We start from the raw sequence: 11,896 nt of genomic DNA on the forward strand, positions 1-11,896 counted from the left end.
GGTTATCAAATGGTCCATATCCTTTTTTTTTTCATAGCTTTTTATTTACAAGGTATATGCATGGGTAATTTTTCAGCATTGACAATTGCAAGAACTTTTGTTCCAACTTTTCCCCTCCTTCTCCCCACCCCTTCCTCCAGATGACAGGTTGACCAATACATGTTAAATATATTGACGTATAAGTTAAATACAATATATGTATACATGTCCAAACAGTTATTTTGCTGTACAAAAAGAATTGGACTTTGAAATAGTGTACAATTAGCCTGTGAAGGAAATCAAAAGTGCAGGCAGACAAAAATAGAGGGATTGGGAATTCTATGTAGTGGTTCATAGTCCTCTCCCAGAGTTCTTTTGCTGGGTGAGCTGGTTCAGTTCATTACTGCTCTATTGGAATTGGATCATCTCATTACTGAAGATGGCCATGTCCATCAGAATCGATCATCATATAGTATTGTTGTTGAAGTATATAATGATCTCCTGGTTCTGCTCATTTCACTTAGTATCGGTTCATTTAAGACTCTCCAGACCTCTCTGAAATCATCCTGTTCAATTTTTCTTACAGAACAATAATATTCCATAACATTTATTCTCCAATCGATGGGCATTCATTCAATTTCCAGTTTCTTGCCACTACAAAAAGGGTTGCCACAAACATTTTTGCACATGTCGGCCCCTTTCCTTCCTTTAAGATCTCTTTGGGATACAAGCCCATTAGAAACATTGCTAGATCAAAGAATATGCACTAATTTGGAATTATGCTCAAAAAGTTATCAAACTGTGGATACCCTTTGATCTAGCAGTGTTACTACTGAGCTTATATCCCAAAGATAACTTAAAGGAAGGAAAGGGACCCACATGTGCAAAAATGTTTGTGGCAACCCTTTTTGTAGTGGCAAGAAACTAGAAACTGAAGGGATATCTATCAATTGGAGAATGGCTGAATAAGTTATGGCACATGAATGTTGTGGAATATTATTGTTCTGTAAGAAACAATCAACAGGATGATTTCAGAGAGGTCTGGAGAGTCTTGCATGAACCAATACTAAGTGAAATGAGCAGAACCAGGAGATCATTATACATGGGAACAATAAGATAATATGATGATCAATTCTGATGGACCTGGCTCTTTGCAACAATGAGATGAGTCAGGCCAGTTCCAATGATTTTGTGATGATAAAAGCCATCTACATCCTGAGTGTGGACTATGAAAACTGAGTGTGGTTCACAACAGAGCATTTTCATTCTTTTTGTTGTTGTTTGCTTGCATTTTATTTTCTTTCTCGTTTTTTTGGTTTGATTTGATTTTTCTTGTGCAACAAGATAATTGTATAAATATGTATGCATATATTGTATTTAATATATATTTCTACCATGTTTAACATATATGGGACTACTTGCCATCTAGGGTAAGTGATGGCAGAAGAGGGGAAAATTGGAACACAAGGTTTTGCAAGGGTTAAAGTCAAAGAATTATCCATGCATATGTTTTGAAAAATAAAAAAGCTTTAATAAAAAATATTGAAATAGGCCATACCAATAGAATTTCCATACATCAAGAGCAATTGCTCATGCCCTCATAAAACATTGGTGGAATATTAAGACTTTCAAAAGAATAAGGATTATCCATTCCTCATGGCTTCAAGAACTTTACTAATAAAATCAAAAACTAAAGAAAAAAAGTTTAATTTCTTGGAATTAGTAAGACTTTTAGGACACTCTGTATATGTCCATGGTTCCCTCTTTAGAATATAACTACTTTGCAAATAAGGATGGTTTCACTTATAGTTTTATGCCCAATGCCTGGCACACAGTAGATACTTAATAGATGCTTGTTGATTGATTGATTAATTGAAGGTATTAGTTGTGCGAAGAAAAAAATTCCATTTTCTAACAAACCTTCTGATTATGAGCCCCTTTAAATTTACAAGTTTGGTTCCCAGATAAACAGATCTATAGTAAGTTACTAGAATCATGGTTGAAATCTTTCCAACTTGCCAGTACTGGTCCAAACATGTGTTTCCCCAACACATGCTGACACCTCATCTAGAAATAGGAATTGAGTAGAAAAAACTGGAAAATTGAGATGATCAAAAAAAGAAAATGAATAGCCATCCTAGTCAGGATTGTCACCACATTGGGACACTGAGGAGCACTGCCTCAATAGAAGTTCCCAGGTCCCAAATGGAATTCCTTCCTTCCTGGCCATAGGAACATTACATATACCCACCAAGAGTAGACCTTGGACCTCATTAGAGCAAAATGCCTACATTTAGCTCTGCCCCACAGAATGAAACAGAGTGGAAATAAGAAGAAAGACTTGAGTGTGTTAAGTTAGATAAAGCATGACTGTGATTATACCAATTACCTGCAATTTGCCTTCCTACATATAGTTTGTATCCTGAAAGTCCCTGCACTATAGTTAAGTTTTCCTTACATTCAAAATAGTTAACAGTGTGTGAAATTGTGGTGACTCACTACCCACAGAGAAGAGATTGAAGAGGAGTAAAAGAGCAAGTCTAAGATCCTCAAGATCAAAGTCTAAAGATGAGAGCGTTTCTTAATTCCTTTGGTGGCTTTTTCAGTCATAAAATGAAAGGAGTTAGGCTAGATCAGAAGTTTGTGGCAATTTTTTGTGAAGAAAACCTGCATTTCATTTCATTGAAGCCTTGAAATCACTTAAAAGGAAAACATTGAAAGTGAAGTCCTCTAAGCTGAGTAGTGCATTGGTGCTACCAACTTGGAACTCCATTGGATTAATCCCCCTGTACTAAATGATCTGTGTGATCATAAACAGTCAGGAAACAGGAAAATCCAGAAAAACTGAATTCATATACCATTTCTGATACCTATTAGTTGTGTGACCTTTCTGAGTTTTAACTTTCTCATCTGTAAAGTGGAGATAATGCCTATCATACCTACCTCACAGAGTTGTAGGGTTCAAATAAAATTAAATATTTAAAGCACTTAGAAAACTTTAAAATGCTATATAAATGTCAAGTATTTATTATCCCTTCCAGCTCTAAAATTCCTGACTTCAAAGATACTCAATACAACTGGCCTATAAATAACTTTTAGACTTGTGGGGAATTGATTTTTTTAAGCATTTACATTTCCTATATAATAGAGTATTTGGAGCCAGTAATCCCTCCCTGCTGGTGGGGACAAAGTTCTGAACCCTAACTGAATCATGTGACTCATAGTTCAGGAGGGCAACATTCACTCCCTTCTCTAAGAGAAACTGGCCTATGATTTGAGATTGGCAAGGTGAGGGAAAAGGTAGAATTCCTCTACTCCAAGAACTTTTGAATTGTTCTGCAGTGGGGCAGAGAAGATAAGCAGAAAAGATGGACTGGGAGCTGAGCTTTACAAGGGAAAACCCTTTGTAGTAAAGAACATTAATCTAGTCTCAGGGCAAGCCTGCACTTTACAGAATAAAGAACTGAGATTCACCCTGTCAGGGGAGTCATCCCTTAAAGAATTAAGGAAAGCTACATAAAGGTTTTCCTTTTTCCAATTCCCTCTCCCATTATACATTTGTTATCTTCTTTTAATATTATCTACTAAGAATGCCTTGCATTATGTGTTTGCATACTTATTCCATTATGGGAAAGGAAAAATGTAGAATGTAAATGATCATCTGTGATATACAAACCAAAAAACAGGAAGGGAGATCCTATATATACTAGTGATTAGAATTTTTTCCTAATTTAGGATCTCCAGAGCTATATTTGTGAAATAATCTCAAAGTGATTGTTTTTCTTAATATTTTGTATTTATAAGCTCTCTAAAATTGCAGGGAAAATGATCCATGTGGACCTATGAGGTCTTTGTTGGAGCCAGATTCAGTCAATAGAATGGAATAACTTGAGGTAAATCTCTAGCTTGAGAAAATGAAAAGAAGCAGTAGAAATGTAAACCAAAGGGAAGATCACACACACCATACCCTCCACTCCCATGAACCACTTTTTAAGGGAAAAAGGTATAATATGGGAATATTCAGTTCTTTCCTAAATTGCTATGGAAGGAGGGAGAAAAAAAAGATCTGAGTGCCTAGCCAGTTTTATTCCATAGCAACAACTTCTAGTTACACTAATAAAATCCATTTAAATTCCTTAAGACTATTGACTAAATCATTAGGAAAATGGTTACTTATTTTGCTCCAAGGAGTTTTGCTTCAATATATAAGAAACAAAAAGGAAAAAATGTTTGGTTGTAGAGTTTCTTTACCATAAAATAGTCATCAGAGAATATTACAAAAATTCATGAATATATATTAATTTCATAAATATATTTATTACTTTTAATATCCTCTGCAGTAATCGATTAAAATTAGCTCATTAAAAGACAAATCATGGAAATAGTTGTTTTAATCTAAAGATAATATTTTAGAGGAAAAGGCTTCCAGTAAAAGATGGGATTTTTATCTGGGACTTGAAGGAATGTAAGGAAACCAGAATGTGGACATGATGAGGTATATGAATGTAATGAACAACTAAAAGCTAAATAGAGATTACTATATGCAAAGTGCTCTGTTGGGTGCTGAAGATATTGTTATTGTTATTCATTTTCAGTAATGTCTGCCTCTTTGTGACCCCATTGGGAGTTTTGCTGGCAAAGATACTGGAGTGGTTTCCCATTTCCTTCTCCAGCTTATTTTACAGATGAGGAAACTGAGGCAAACAAAGTTAAGTCATTTGCCCAAAGTCACAAAGATAGTAAGTGTTTGAGGCCAGATATGAACTCAGGAAGATGAGACTTCCTAACTCCAGCCCTTATTCATTGTTGAAGATACAAATAGAAAATTAAGATTGTCCTTGTCCTCAAGGAGTTAACCTTCCAACAGAGGGAAATGTGTAAAAGATTTCACCGGTAATACAATGTTACTGTGCTGTAATGAGAAATAAATATGAATCATCTACAGAAGAATCAGAAGAATGAACTGATACATATTGATACAAAGCAGAAAACATGCGAAACAGAAAATATGCACAGTTGCTATAATAACGTAATTGGAAACAGCTAAAAATGTCAAACTGAGTGATAGGCAATTCCAAAGAACAAGTTTGGCCGTTTGTATTTTGTCATCCCACATTTGACCCATTCTCATTTGTAAATGAGAAAACACACTTTCCTTTTCAATGCACAGGCAGACAAATATAGGTATAGAACTTGACAGATGCTGTAAGACTTATTCAATGTGTTGAATGCTTTAGTTGAATTGATGTTTTTCTCTTTCTTTTTATTCTTAGTTATAGATAATGTCTCTCTGGGTAAAGGAGTAAAGGGGATATTTTTTAAATCACTTTTAAAAGTGATATAACTTATTTTGTATTTAATTTATACTTTAACATATTTAACATGTATTGGTCATCCTGCCATCTAGGGGAGGGGGTGGGGGGAAGGAGGGTAAAAATTGGAACAAAAAGTTTGGCAATTGTCATTGCTATAAAATTACCCATGCATATAACTTGTAAATAAAAAGCTATTAAAAATAAATAAAAAGTGATATAAAACTGTATTTATTAAAGACTATAAAGTGGAAAAAAAAACAGGCTCCAAAAAAACATGCTTTTTCTTTTCCTGCCTTTCATCTAGATCTACACTTTCTAGAGGTCTGCCAATTGTGGGAACTAAGGAAGTAATACCAAGAATTAGTTATCTCCTCCAATTTATCCATATAAAGGGATGCTGAAAATTGATTTATGACACCCCATTGTCAGTTTTCTATAACAATCCTCTGAGGATGTGGGACTATATAGTAACTTAATTTCACTTTCTGCATTCAGAATCCGGCTTCTAACACATATTGGATGTGTGATCCTGCACAAGTCACTTAACCTAACAAGCCAACTGACAACTTAACTCAAAGCATTAGCATATACTGAAATAGCATAGTATGAATAGCATTACTAAATCTTTTCCCACTCATCTGCTGTCATTATTACTGTTGTTCCATTCTCCAAACCAAACTCCTATAAATTATGCTTGGAGGAGTTAAGCCTCTTGACTCTGCTCTCTCTGAAACCTCATTTTAGGATCATAGATTTCTCTGAGAACTATAGTCAATTTATTTGTACCATTAGCACATCTGCAAAAAAATTATATGTTAATGGGCCACTCCTATTTTTCTATTCACCATCTTTATGACTTCAGAGACCATAATTCCTTTTCCTGGGCTTCACTGTCCTGTGTGATATTTCTCATCTTTTCTAAGCTAAACTCCTTGAGAGCAGAGACATGGAGTGTGCTAAAGGCAATCTGTTCTGACTCTCCAGAGGCCATTGGTAAATTGTCAATGTGAATACTAAGACTTCAGAAATCTTCAAATGTTATAAACCAGGACTTGATTTGTTTTCTTAGGTTATGAGTTCCTAGAGAATAGGGACTGTTTTTTGACTCCCTTTGTATTCTCAGGATATAGTAGGTACTAAATATATATTTATTGACTGATTGATCCCACAGCCTACAGTAAGCAATAAGTAAGCATTTAATAGATGCTCGATTGGTTAAACACAATGTCCACTTAGATAAGAAATCGATATCAGTCGATGTTGTTACTTTAAGTAATCTACCCTAAAATACAAGAGGATCAGTGGAAGGGCAGGGGAATGTTTAGATCCAGACTGTGATTTCTTCAGTCTGGGGAATTCCCAAACTGGAAATCAATCTCCAATCAATGCAGAAGCCTAACAGGGACACAAGTTAGTTAACTTCTAAAGAGTTGCCTAAAATAATTAGAAGTTTGACTTACATATAGTTATTATATAACTACTAGAAGGATTTGAACCAGGTCTTATACTGTCTCCAAGGCAAGCTTTCTAATTACAAAATCATTCAATTTTTCTGAAAAGTAGAGTATAAGCTTCTTGAAAGCAAGAATTCAGTTCCTTTTTGTCTTTTTTTTTGTCTGTCCCTAACAGTGCCTGACTCATAGTAGGCCCTTAAAGTATGTTAAATTGAAATGAACTGAATTGAATTGAATTGTATTGAAAAAGCATAGGATGATCCACCCAAAAAATAATTTCTGCTTATTGTTGCATTAATTAAAATGTTATTTAAATAAACTTCCTATATAATTACCAAGCATACTTCTATTTAACCAGTAAATATTCCTATTTCTCTTTTTCCACATATTAAGTATAGAATTTTACTTTGAATTGAAAAGACCCAACTTTTTAAAAGTTTTTTTTAAGTTTTTAAACAACTTCTTGCTTTCTTATTTTTTCTCTGTTGAACCCTTCAAAGTATTTCATATTCCCTGCATTTTTCTGAAGAATTCAGCATAAAATAAGTCACTCAAAAAGAAGTATTGGATCTAAATGCTATACTTTTCTCTTTTTTATTTGTTAAACATGGTAGAAATATATGTTAAATCCAACATATTTATACAATTATCATGCTGCACAAGAAAAATCAAATTAAACCAATTAAAAAGAGAGAGAAGCAAAATAAAATGCATAAATGTTATACTTTTCATATGCAATCATACTAAATGTACAATTAAAGACTAGAAGCTAGATGGTTGTGGTGGATTTAAGTGCAGATGCAAATCTGGGTTCTAAGTTCTGCCTGAGTCCCCTTAATTATGATTCTGCTATGTTTATGGCAGGCCTCTTTGTAGTGGCCAGAAACTGGAAAGGGAGTGGATGCCTATCAATTGGAGAAAAGCTGAATAAATTGTGGCATATGAATATTATGGAATATTATTGCTCAGTAAGAAATGACCAACAGGATGATTTCAGAAAGGCCTGGAGAGACTTACATGAACTAATGCTTAGTGAAATGAGCAGGACCAGAAGATCATTATATACTTCAACAACAATACTATATGATGATCAATTCTGATGGACGTGGCCATCTTCAGCAATGAGATGAACTAAATCAGTTCCAATGGAGCAGGAATGAATTGAACCAGCTACGCCCAGAGAAAGAACTCTGGGAGATGACTAAGAACCATTACATAGAAGTCTAAATCCCTCTATTTTTGCCCACCTGCATTTTTTATTTCCTTCACTGGCTAATCGTACACTATTTCAAAGTCCGATTCTTTTTGTATAGCAAAATAACTGTTTGGACATGTATACTTATTTTGTATTTAATTTATACTTTAACATATTTAACATGTATTGGTCAACCTACCATCTGGGGGAGGGGGGAGGGGGAAGGAGGGGAAAAAATGGAACAAAAGGTTTGGCAATTGTCAATGCTATAAAATTACCCATGCATATAACTATTAAATAAAAAGCTATAATAAAAAAATAAAAAATAAAAAAATTATGATTCTTCTGAGTAATTTGCCATATTTTGTATTCTATAAAAGCAGAAATGTGTGAGCAGATAACACTATCTGAAGCAATTCATTAGAAGGAGCATCTTTAGTCAGGTATCTGGAGAAATTTGAAAATTAAGTTAGAGTATGAATGTTAGGCTCTTTTATATCCTAGCAGATAAAAAGTCCCTTGGCATTGTCCCTTCAAGAGAAAATTTGGTTTCTTATATATTTAACATAAATATAAAAGAAGATCCAATTTATTTGCGGATGAAAGGACATTTAAGGTGCCCCTGGGAAACTACCAAAAAAAGTAACCTGGAAAGTATGGGTATGTGTGCCCATTTGGACACAAGAGACAGACATTATAGAGATCCATATGATTGACTGAATTATTTAAAACCACAATCTCTTTTTTAAAATTTTTCTATCCTGATGAAAGAATTGATAACTTTAGACTTTTTCAAAATACTGTAACAAGTTTATTTTCTAGAGTACTTTTAAAAAAGACTTTTTTTTTTCTACCAGCACATTTTTAGCAATGGAACTGTTACAGAACCAAAGGATTTTACAGTTTGAAGGGATCTCAGAAGTTACCTAGTGCCAAATTACAACTCCCATAGTTTATCCAAATCATGAATTCCATCTACCACACTCCTGACAAGTGGTCATTCAGCCTGTGCTTAAAGATCTCTAGTGATTTTATTTGAAGAGAGTCCTAATTGTTTTTCTATATGTTGAGCCAAAATCTAACCATCAATAACTTCCATCCATTCATTGACCTATTTCTGCCCCTCAGGGTTAAGCAGAACAAATCTAATCTCTTTTATATACAACACCCTTTTAAAAATCAAAGATTGTTATCATTCTGTCATCCCTCCCCAGGCCTTTTCTCCTCCAAGATAAACATCCTCAATTCCTTCAGGCTTCATATGGCATGGTTTCCAGACCTATCACTATCATGTTTACCTTCTTCTGGATGAGCTATAGCTTGTCAATGTCCCTTCTAAAATGGGATATATGGATGAATGTGTGTGTGTATGTGTACAATCAGAGAAAGATATAAGCTACAGAGATAGAATACAGGGAGATATAGATAAATAATTCTATGTAAAGTCACATAAATCTCTGTAATCCATGCATGTATTATGTATGTATGTACATATGTATATGTAGAATATAGATATAGGCTCAACTTCATTAGGAATTCTGATTCATCTCATGAACATCCATCCACTTTATTCAAATTCTTTGACAATATCTGAGAAAACCAAAGAATCAGAAAAGGAAAGAGGCAGAGCTAAACCAATCAACTTCTAGCAAAAAGAAAAATTGAAGCAGATGCCTGGAAAATAAATTAAAAAATAAAAACCTCTCCTGATTTTTGCTTCAGTGATCTGGGTAGTTGTAATGTATCTATGTAGTTACACCTGGAGATGATAGCCTCATTGGGGCTTAAGATTTCTTTTAGCTTTACACTATTTTTTTGGTCTCACATTCCCTATTCTTCCCCATCAGGGCAGTTAAGCCTTTAAAACTATATTTAGGACTTGATACTTATCCCTATTAAAGTTCACTTAAAAAAAAAAAAAAAACTTCTGACAATTGTTCCAATAATTGGTGTTTATGATGATAGCACTATGAGATGGTTGCATTAAGAAAGTTTATATTAAACAATCATCCATGACTCATGGAGATGTGATAAGAATAAATGAACACCTTTAAAGAGTTTTGTACTGTATGTTAAAATACAAGCCATCATCATCACTATGTTTTGCACATTCCAAATTACATCAACAATTAAAATCATCATGAAGTCAGCAATAAAAGAATTGGGTTGACCTGAAATCTTTTGTGAAATAAAATAATTTGCTGCTGTTGTTGTTTTTAATTCCATGATTCATAGCAAAAAGATAGTATAATAACTAGATTTTATATATATGTGTATATATATATATATATATATATATATATATATAGAGAGAGAGAGAGAGAGAGAGAGAGAGAGAGAGAGAGAAAGAGAGAGAGAGAGACTAGAACATTGAAGCTGGCATAAGAAAACCTTGGGTCTAATCATGTCTTAGTCATTGGGGAACTATAAGTCCCTTAGTCTCTCAAAGTCTCAATTTATCTATCTGCAAAACAGGGATAAATGATACCTGAAGTACCTACCTCATGGATCACTGAGAGTGCTTTGAGAACCTTACTACCCTGAAAAAATGTGCTGTATTAACAAAGATAAAAATGCTCATCTCTAGTCTCAAAGTATAAGTTTTGATAGGAAAATCTAGAAACTTTTAAAAAAAGTTATTTATTCCACTAAGCATTTGAATTTATTGAAATAATATAACATATTACATAAGAAAAATGAAGAATGTCATAGAAGAGAAAACCGATATAATAGATAGAATGTTGTACTTAGAGTCAGGAAGGAGATGAGAATTTGAATTGTCTGTGACACACCAACTCTTTCATCCTGGTCAAGTTGATTCATCTCTAGGAGACTCAGTTTCCTCATTTCAAATTGGAGGTAATAAGGCTTATATTATTTATGCCTCAAGAGTTGCTAAAAGCCCACATAGATAATATATGTAAGGTGTTTTGCAAAGTATAAATTGCTAAATGAACATCAGGTGTTATTATTATTATATAGTAATATGTTCACTTCTGGTTTGTATAAATTAATGTATAGCTGAATTCCCATCTATAATTCTTTCTGAACTAAAAAAGAAACAACTCTTCACATATTATTTATATAAGCAAAATAAAACAGAGTTTAGGTATTTATATGACAAATTTAGGCTTTTTAAAATCTGATAAGGAAAGAAGGGAATTAAAATCTGGATTATCTATGTTGATTGTTAATAAGTAAAATTTGTCAAATAATTATACACCTCTCTTTCACCCTGATTATGTGCTTTTCCATAAAGACTTGAAGTGCGTAGATTTTTGCATTATAGCATTTCTATCTTTTTTCCTATCTTATTCTATGTCTTTATGCCTCTTGAATGCCCAGAACATTTCTGACAAGATCTAAAACATTTGTGTAGGACAAGAGATAAATTTGGATACAGACCTGAATAAACGGTTTTTTCTCTAGAATACTTTGGATTTTCTTAGCTCCGGTGAAAAATGATGTGACATGTGGATCCTTCTATGATCCCTGAATCTGTATACACAAGAGATATTCAGATGCATAATGTTGAAATGCCTTTGGAATTCCAATTGCTATTCTAATCCATCATTCTTTGGGTCATGTAAATGATTCATAGAAATAAGAATAGAGAGGAGACTCCAAGGGCTCAAGGCCTAGAAGAAATAAGACTAGCTAGATGAACATCAAATAGCTAGCTTAATAAGAATCAGGAAAAGAGTCTTAAAGGAATTTAATTACCCACACTAGTTAAGTCAAATGAAGAACTGAGGAAGCTCTATGATTTAAGACAAATATAATAGAAGACCAACAAAACTTCACTACTACTACACAGATAAGCAACACTCAGAAGGTTTTTTGTCTGAATTTTCCAGGCATCTGCTTCAATTTGCCTTTTTGATAGAAAATAGCTGGCTTGAGCTCTGACTCTTACTTTCCTTTTCTGGTTCTTCAGTTTTCTCAGACATTGT

The sequence above is a fragment of the Sarcophilus harrisii genome, chromosome 1, assembly GCF_902635505.1.
Source record: "Sarcophilus harrisii chromosome 1, mSarHar1.11, whole genome shotgun sequence".
NCBI lineage: Eukaryota > Metazoa > Chordata > Mammalia > Dasyuromorphia > Dasyuridae > Sarcophilus > Sarcophilus harrisii.